Below are 6,526 nucleotides of genomic sequence, written 5' to 3'. Positions count from 1 at the left end.
TATCTGACCTTGGTTCTGTTGCCGGACATTTAGGTTGCTTTCAACTTTTCACTGTAAAAACAAACAGAAAAACACGTATGTCTTTCCACCTAAACCACTGCACACATTGGGTTTTTTTTTTTTTTTCTTCTTTTTCTTTTGTTTTTTTAAGACCCGAGATGTAGAATTACTAAGTCAAAGGCTGTGGGCATTTAAAACAGCCTTATGGAAGCCTCATCAGTTTACATTTCAACCAGCAATTTAAGCGAGCCTGCTTTCCCGCATCCTTGCCAACCATGGTATCATCAGCCCTGCAACCTGGTCTTAATATAGGGGGAAGTCAGGTTGTGCAAAGGGAACCAGACACCAAACAGAATTTCTTCCAGCAATCAGGGTAGTGGACGGGGGCTTGAGGGAACTTTGGGGGATGCCGGATGTGCTCTATATCTTTGGTGTGGCTACATGGTGTTTACATAGGTACAGATTCATCACGTTGTGCAGTTAGGAGTGATGCATTTCACCCTACCTACCGTATACCCTAATAAAAATATCGTTACAAGTCACTTTCTTTTAGATATTGTGAAATTTTCAAACACAAAGAACTAGAAAGGGGTGCCTAGATGGCTCAGTCAGTTGAGCATCTGACTTCCGCTCAGGTCATGATCTCACATTGGGCTCTGTGCTGACAGCTGGGAGCCCGGAGCCTGCTTCCCATTCTGCATCTCCCTCTCTCTCTGCCCCTCCCCCACTCATGCTCTGTCTCTGTCAAAAATAAATAAACATGAAAAAAATGAAGAAAAAAGAACTAGAAAGAACAATATGTTACCTACCATGCCTGATTTCCTCATTCTGTACATCTAAAATACAAAGGCATTCTCTTACATGCCACAATACCATTATCACACACAGCACAATTAACAATGATTCCCTAAAATCATGTAATTCCCACTTCACCTTTCACTTGTTCCTAAAATGTTTTTATATTTGAATGCTTGTGGCTTATTTTCTCAAAGTGGAACACATTAAATGACATTTGGGGTTTGGTTGGTAAATCTCTTAAGTCTTTTATTTACTTGTTTTTTTAGATTTTTTTTTTTGAGAGAGAGGGCGAAAGTGAGTGAGGGACAGAGAGAGAGCAAGAGAGAGAGACAGACAGAATCCCATGAGGGGCAAAGAAAGAGAAAGAAATGGGACTCAAGCTCACCCAGTGTGGGGCTTGAACTCACGAACCATGAGATCATCACCTGAGCTGAAGTCAGATCTTAATGACTGAGACACCCAGGCGCACATAAATCTTTTTTAAAAATGCATTTGTATTTTATTATTATCATTATTATTATTATTATTAATTATTATTATTATTTAGTGAGAGAGAAGCCATGAATGGGGGAGAGAGAGAGAGAAAGAATCTTAAGCAGGCTCCACACTCAACTCGGGGCTCGACACAGGACTCGATGCCACCACCCTGGAATCATGACCTGAGCTGAAATCAAGAGTGTTGAATTTGGCTCAGGTCGTGGGCTCGCGGTTCGTGACTTCGAGCCCCACGTCAGGCTCTGTGCTGACAGCGCGGCGCCTGCTTGGGATTCTCTCTCTCCCTCTCTCTCTCTCTCTGCCCCTCCCCTGCTTGCACTTTCTCTTTCAATGTAAATAAAATAAACTTTTAAAAAAAAATCTTTTTTAAAATCTAGGCCAGAAGTTCTCAAGACAGGAATCTATGGATATAATTCAAAGGGTCCATGGACTTGGATAGGTAAAAAATTACATCTTTACTTTCATCACATTCAGAATGAAATTTAGCATTTCCCTTCATTGTAAATGAAGGAAACAAGCTACAGTAACCACACCCGTGGCTTTGCCACAAGATAAACTGGCTGTTTTCATGTCACACTGTAGTTCTTGTATATATCTCTAAGTTATCATTTACATCCAGCATTATTTTGAAATCACTGTACTTACCAGACCTGCTGCTAGAGCGTTAGATTAGAAATGAAGCATGTACATTACCATGGCATATTTTAGGATATTTTGATAACTGTATTTCAATATAATTGTTTTCCTTTATCATCCTATGTGGTTTTGTTTCATACATTTAAAATCACTCTGAAAAGAGCTCATTGACCTCACTAGCCTGCCGCAGGGTGGGAGGGAGCCCTTGGCACGAAACGGTCCACCCACACACATGCTGAATTATCAGTGGTATTAGCGCGAGTTCATGACATTTGCTTTCTGAAGAACCCGAGCCTTTTTGAATGTCTGGCATCCTGGATTTGTCAGATTGTTCACTCACGGTGTTCCTTAACTCACTTCTCCTTATGCTTTTGACAAGCTTGAAGTTAGGTCCAAAGCCTTGATCACATCTAAGTTGAGGGTCTCGGACAAGAATATCTTAGAGGCGATGCTGTGCACTTCTCAGCGTTGTCACATCAAGACACACGTGATGTCTAGCTGTCTCATCAGTGATGTTCAATTTGATCACTGGGCTAAGGAGGGTAAGACAAGTTTGTTTTCGCATAATCAAATAGCATTTAAATGTATGAAGATTTAAAAACATGTACAAAAGTAGAGGGGATAGCACAATGAACCAGGGTGTAGCCACCACTCAGCCCCTGCAGGTATTGACGTGGCCCATCTTGTTCCGGTGGTGGTACGAGCATTCCTCCCTCCACCAAAATCCACAACACGAATCCCAGGTATCATATCTATCTCAACCATAAACAAGTTAGTATGTGTCTCTAAAAGATGAGTTATCTCTTTAAACACAACACCATTATTAAGCTAAAAATAAGAAAGTTCTGGGGCGCCTGGAGGGCTCGGTGGGTCAGGCATCTGACTCTTGATTTTGGCTCAGGTCATGATCTCACGGTTCGTGAGTTCGAGCCCCACCTCCGGCTCTGTGCTGACAGCATGAAGCCTTCTTGGGATCCTCCCTCTCCCTCTCTCTGCCCCTACCCCTGCCCTCTCTCAAAAATAAATAACAAAACATTTAAATGAATCAATGAAAGAATGAATGAATGAAAAATAACTTCCAGGGCGCCTGGATGGCTCAGTTGGTAAGGCATCTGACTCTTGATTTTGGCTTAGGTCATGATCCTGGGGTCCTGGGATCGAGCCCCACATCAAGCTCCATGCTCAGTGTGGAACCTGCTTAGGATTCTCTCTGCCTGCCCCCCACCACCACTTGCACTCCGTCTCTCTCTAAAATAAAAGTTATAAATAAATAAGTAAATAAATAACTTCTTCATATCTTCAAGTATACGGTCAACGTTCAGATTCTCCAGATGGTGTCATACATGTTTTCATAATTGATGGGTTCAAATCAGGATCCCAACATGGTTCACACATTTCTTTGCATCTCATTTGATTGAGTTATCTCTTTTTCTTGTCCTTTACTTGTTAAGGAAACTGAACCACAGAGAATTAGCAAGCTTTCTTAAAATGAATCATTCATAGAATAATTGAATACTGGCTTCAAATATGAGTTCCATGAGAGAGTGAAGCGTGTTTGATTTGATATATCTTTGAATACAGCCTTTCAGTAAAACTAGTAATAAATCATTAGTCAACATAATCAATCACCGGCCAGCAAGAAGAAAGTATACCTTGAGATCGAGGTCATTTTTAAATGTTAGTTCTCAAGAAGCTGTGACCCTAACACCCTCGCCGGAGCTGAATGTAGGTCCACACCCAATCAAACCATTGCTTTTCCCAACACTTTTGAAATGAAATGAGATCAGATGAAATAAAATGAAATGGATGGCAATTACTTAATGCCAAGCATAAAAAAATCTTTTTTTTAATCAAAATCACCTCCTAATAGAACACGGATTATATTAGTGTCCTGGGGCTACCATAACAGGTGCCACAGAGTGGCTGGCTTTAACAACAGACATTTGCTGTCTCACAGTCCGGAGCCCAGAGGTCTGAGATCCAGGTGCTGGTTCCTCCCGAGGCGGGTAGGGGGAGCCTGCTTTTCGACTCTCTGTAGCTCTGGTGGTTTACTAGGAACGCTGGCGCCACTCAGGCTGGAGAAAGCGCGGCTCTGCTCACCATGTGTCTTCACGCGGCCCTTCCCCCTTGTGTCCAAATGTGCATTTCTGGGTGTGCGTCTGTGTCCACATTCCCCCTTTTCATAAAGACACCAGTTATGCGGGGGTAAGAGCCCATTCGACTCCAGTACATCCTCATTTTGACGAATTACATCTACAAAAACCCTATTTCCGAATAAGGCCACCTTCTGGGGTACGAGGGTCAGGGCCTCAACACATGCGTGTTATGGGAACACAATTCGCCCCGTAACACCAATGTTCGGTTTCAAATGAATGCATGATGGGGGCACCTGGGGGGCTTAGGTGGTTAAGCAACTGACTTCAGCTCAGGTCATGACCTCACGGTTCATGGGTTTGAGCCCCTGTATTGGGCTCTGTGCCGACTGCTCAGAGCCCGGAGCCTGCTTCGGGTTCTGTGTCTTCCCCTCTCTCTTTGACCCTCCCCTGCTCACACTGTGTCTCTCTCTTTCTCTTTCTCTCTCAAAAATAAATAAAACATTAAAAAAAAATTTTAAACAGATGCATGATGAAGACTTCTGGGGAAAAGAGTGCACTTAGCATAATGAACACTGAGTAGTGTACAGAATTATTGAATCACCGTATTGAACACCTGATACTGACATAACACTATGTTAACCACACCGGAACTAAAAATTAAAAATCAACCAATCAATCAATAGATGTGTGCCACTTCATTGACTTCTTGTCAATTCACCAGTTCGCCTTTTCTCCAACAAGGTTTTTGCCTTTTGAAAAATTCTACGTCACCTCCCATCACCTAGAGATTTTTTTAAGTGCTGTAATGATAGAGGTATTTAGGGATCTTCATTTCTGATGCTGAAATTTTCTGTGCCTTCCTTCCAAAGTCTGAAATTGTATCCTGAATTGATAAGAGCATCTGGTAGCTGTGGAGAATGTTTGGGAATTGCTGCGAACCATGGAAAGGATTTAAGTCCTAAGGAAAACATTTGCAGCTGTCAACATAAAGGCCAAGTTTTGCCCTCTAAGAAATTGGGTTCTTTTAGGAAAACCTATGCAGGGGGAAAAAAAAAAAAAACAAAGTCTTTGTCGCTCTTGAGATACGTTTTCAGACTCCCAAATGGGGGACGGAAAAATACTCTATTTGAATCGCTAACTTAGGGGGGAAAAGGTGAAAACAGTCCTAACTGGTGTGTTGACAGCGAGTAGCTGATCACTGAAGCGGCCCCATAGCCCTTCCCACACGCAAAAAGCAAGTTGATTCACTCTAAGGGATTTAAGAACAGGAAATTAATATGCATAAAAAACCCCGTGAGTCACAGCTGGTCTCCAAACTAATCAATACCACACAGCATTCCATTAAATACTAATTAATGAAATATTAATCAAGGCCCACACATCTCAAACGTATTGGCAGGACGCCACAGTTTCATTACTGTTGGAGTCTTCTCTACCCTCGCAGTCGAGTCCCGGCCTTCTCAGGGGGCGGTCAGGGAGAGGGCGGTCAGGGCCCGTGTCTCTCCGCATCAGGTAACCTTCACCTGTGCACTCAGAAGATGAAAACAGTGAGCTCCGAGTCGGCGGTCGAACGGGTGAAGGCAGAGCTGGGGGTCAGGGTTGGGGAAGGGAGATCGGGCCCATCGGGAAAGCAAAACCACAGCCGCCCAACGTGGGGCTCGAACCCACGACCCTGGGATTAAGAGTCCCATGCTCTACCGACTGAGCTAGCCGGGCAGGCGGAAGCAGAGCCTTTTCCGAGGCTCTTCAAAGGTGTAAGCTTATTTCAACCTCGTGCACCACTTCTCTTTTCTTTTTTTCTCACACTTTTGGGGGTAAAGTTTTTCGTTACTGCAGTTCGTTTCTGATTCTGCGCACGCAAACTTTTATTGCCCAATAAAAACGTGGAAACGGCCCTCTAGCGGTCGGCGGTGAGTTGGCCACGCCGGCGACCCCCGCTCGGGCCTGGACACCCGAGCGAGTGTGGCGGCGGGGCTGCGGCGGCGCCGGAGACCCCGGGGCACCGCTCGTCCCCGACGCAGGGGACCTACGAGGTGCCGGACGCGCACAAAGCAGGCTCCCCGGGGAATGGCCCGAAAACCCTGCGGAAAAGCTCAGAGCCCAAGGCACGGTAGTAGAGGTAGCTGGCCTCTCGCGACCCCCTGTGCGTTTGAGGTTTCTGGAATTTTTCTGAGGTTTTATGGGATTTTTCAACGAAGCCATGCCACACTGTTCACACAATAGAAGGTTATGGAAAAGCCAACGCGGTCTCCAAAATTAATTGAAAATACCACGCAGCGTTTGCTCCCACGCAGATCTAAAAGGCGAAGACCTCTTTCCCGTAGACGGGCAACACCTCAGTGTGGGAAGGGACACTACTTCAAGCTTCGCCCCCACTAAAACTGAAAAATGAAAGACTTACTTTGCTTCTCCAGCGGGCACTGTAGTTCCCAGTCACCAACTAGTCCCAGTGGATGAGGGAGCGCTCTGCTTTGTAGGGAGAAAAACCGCACAAACGTGTA

At 44.6% G+C, this 6,526-nt stretch overlaps 1 non-coding gene across 1 annotated transcript; it reads right to left on the bottom strand.

Annotated features, from left to right (window-relative positions):
- Positions 1-5,668: 5,668 nt before the first annotated feature.
- On the bottom strand, positions 5,669-5,741 carry TRNAK-CUU. The gene has a single exon. It is a non-coding gene; the product is annotated as a tRNA-Lys (tRNA).
- Between the last annotated feature and the right edge of the window lie 785 nt (positions 5,742-6,526).

Source organism: Lynx canadensis, chromosome B3 (assembly GCF_007474595.2).
Source record: "Lynx canadensis isolate LIC74 chromosome B3, mLynCan4.pri.v2, whole genome shotgun sequence".
Classification (NCBI taxonomy): Eukaryota; Metazoa; Chordata; class Mammalia; order Carnivora; family Felidae; genus Lynx; species Lynx canadensis.
The sequence above is the reverse complement of the archived record's forward strand: the minus strand, read 5'-3'. Positions and strand labels throughout refer to the sequence as shown.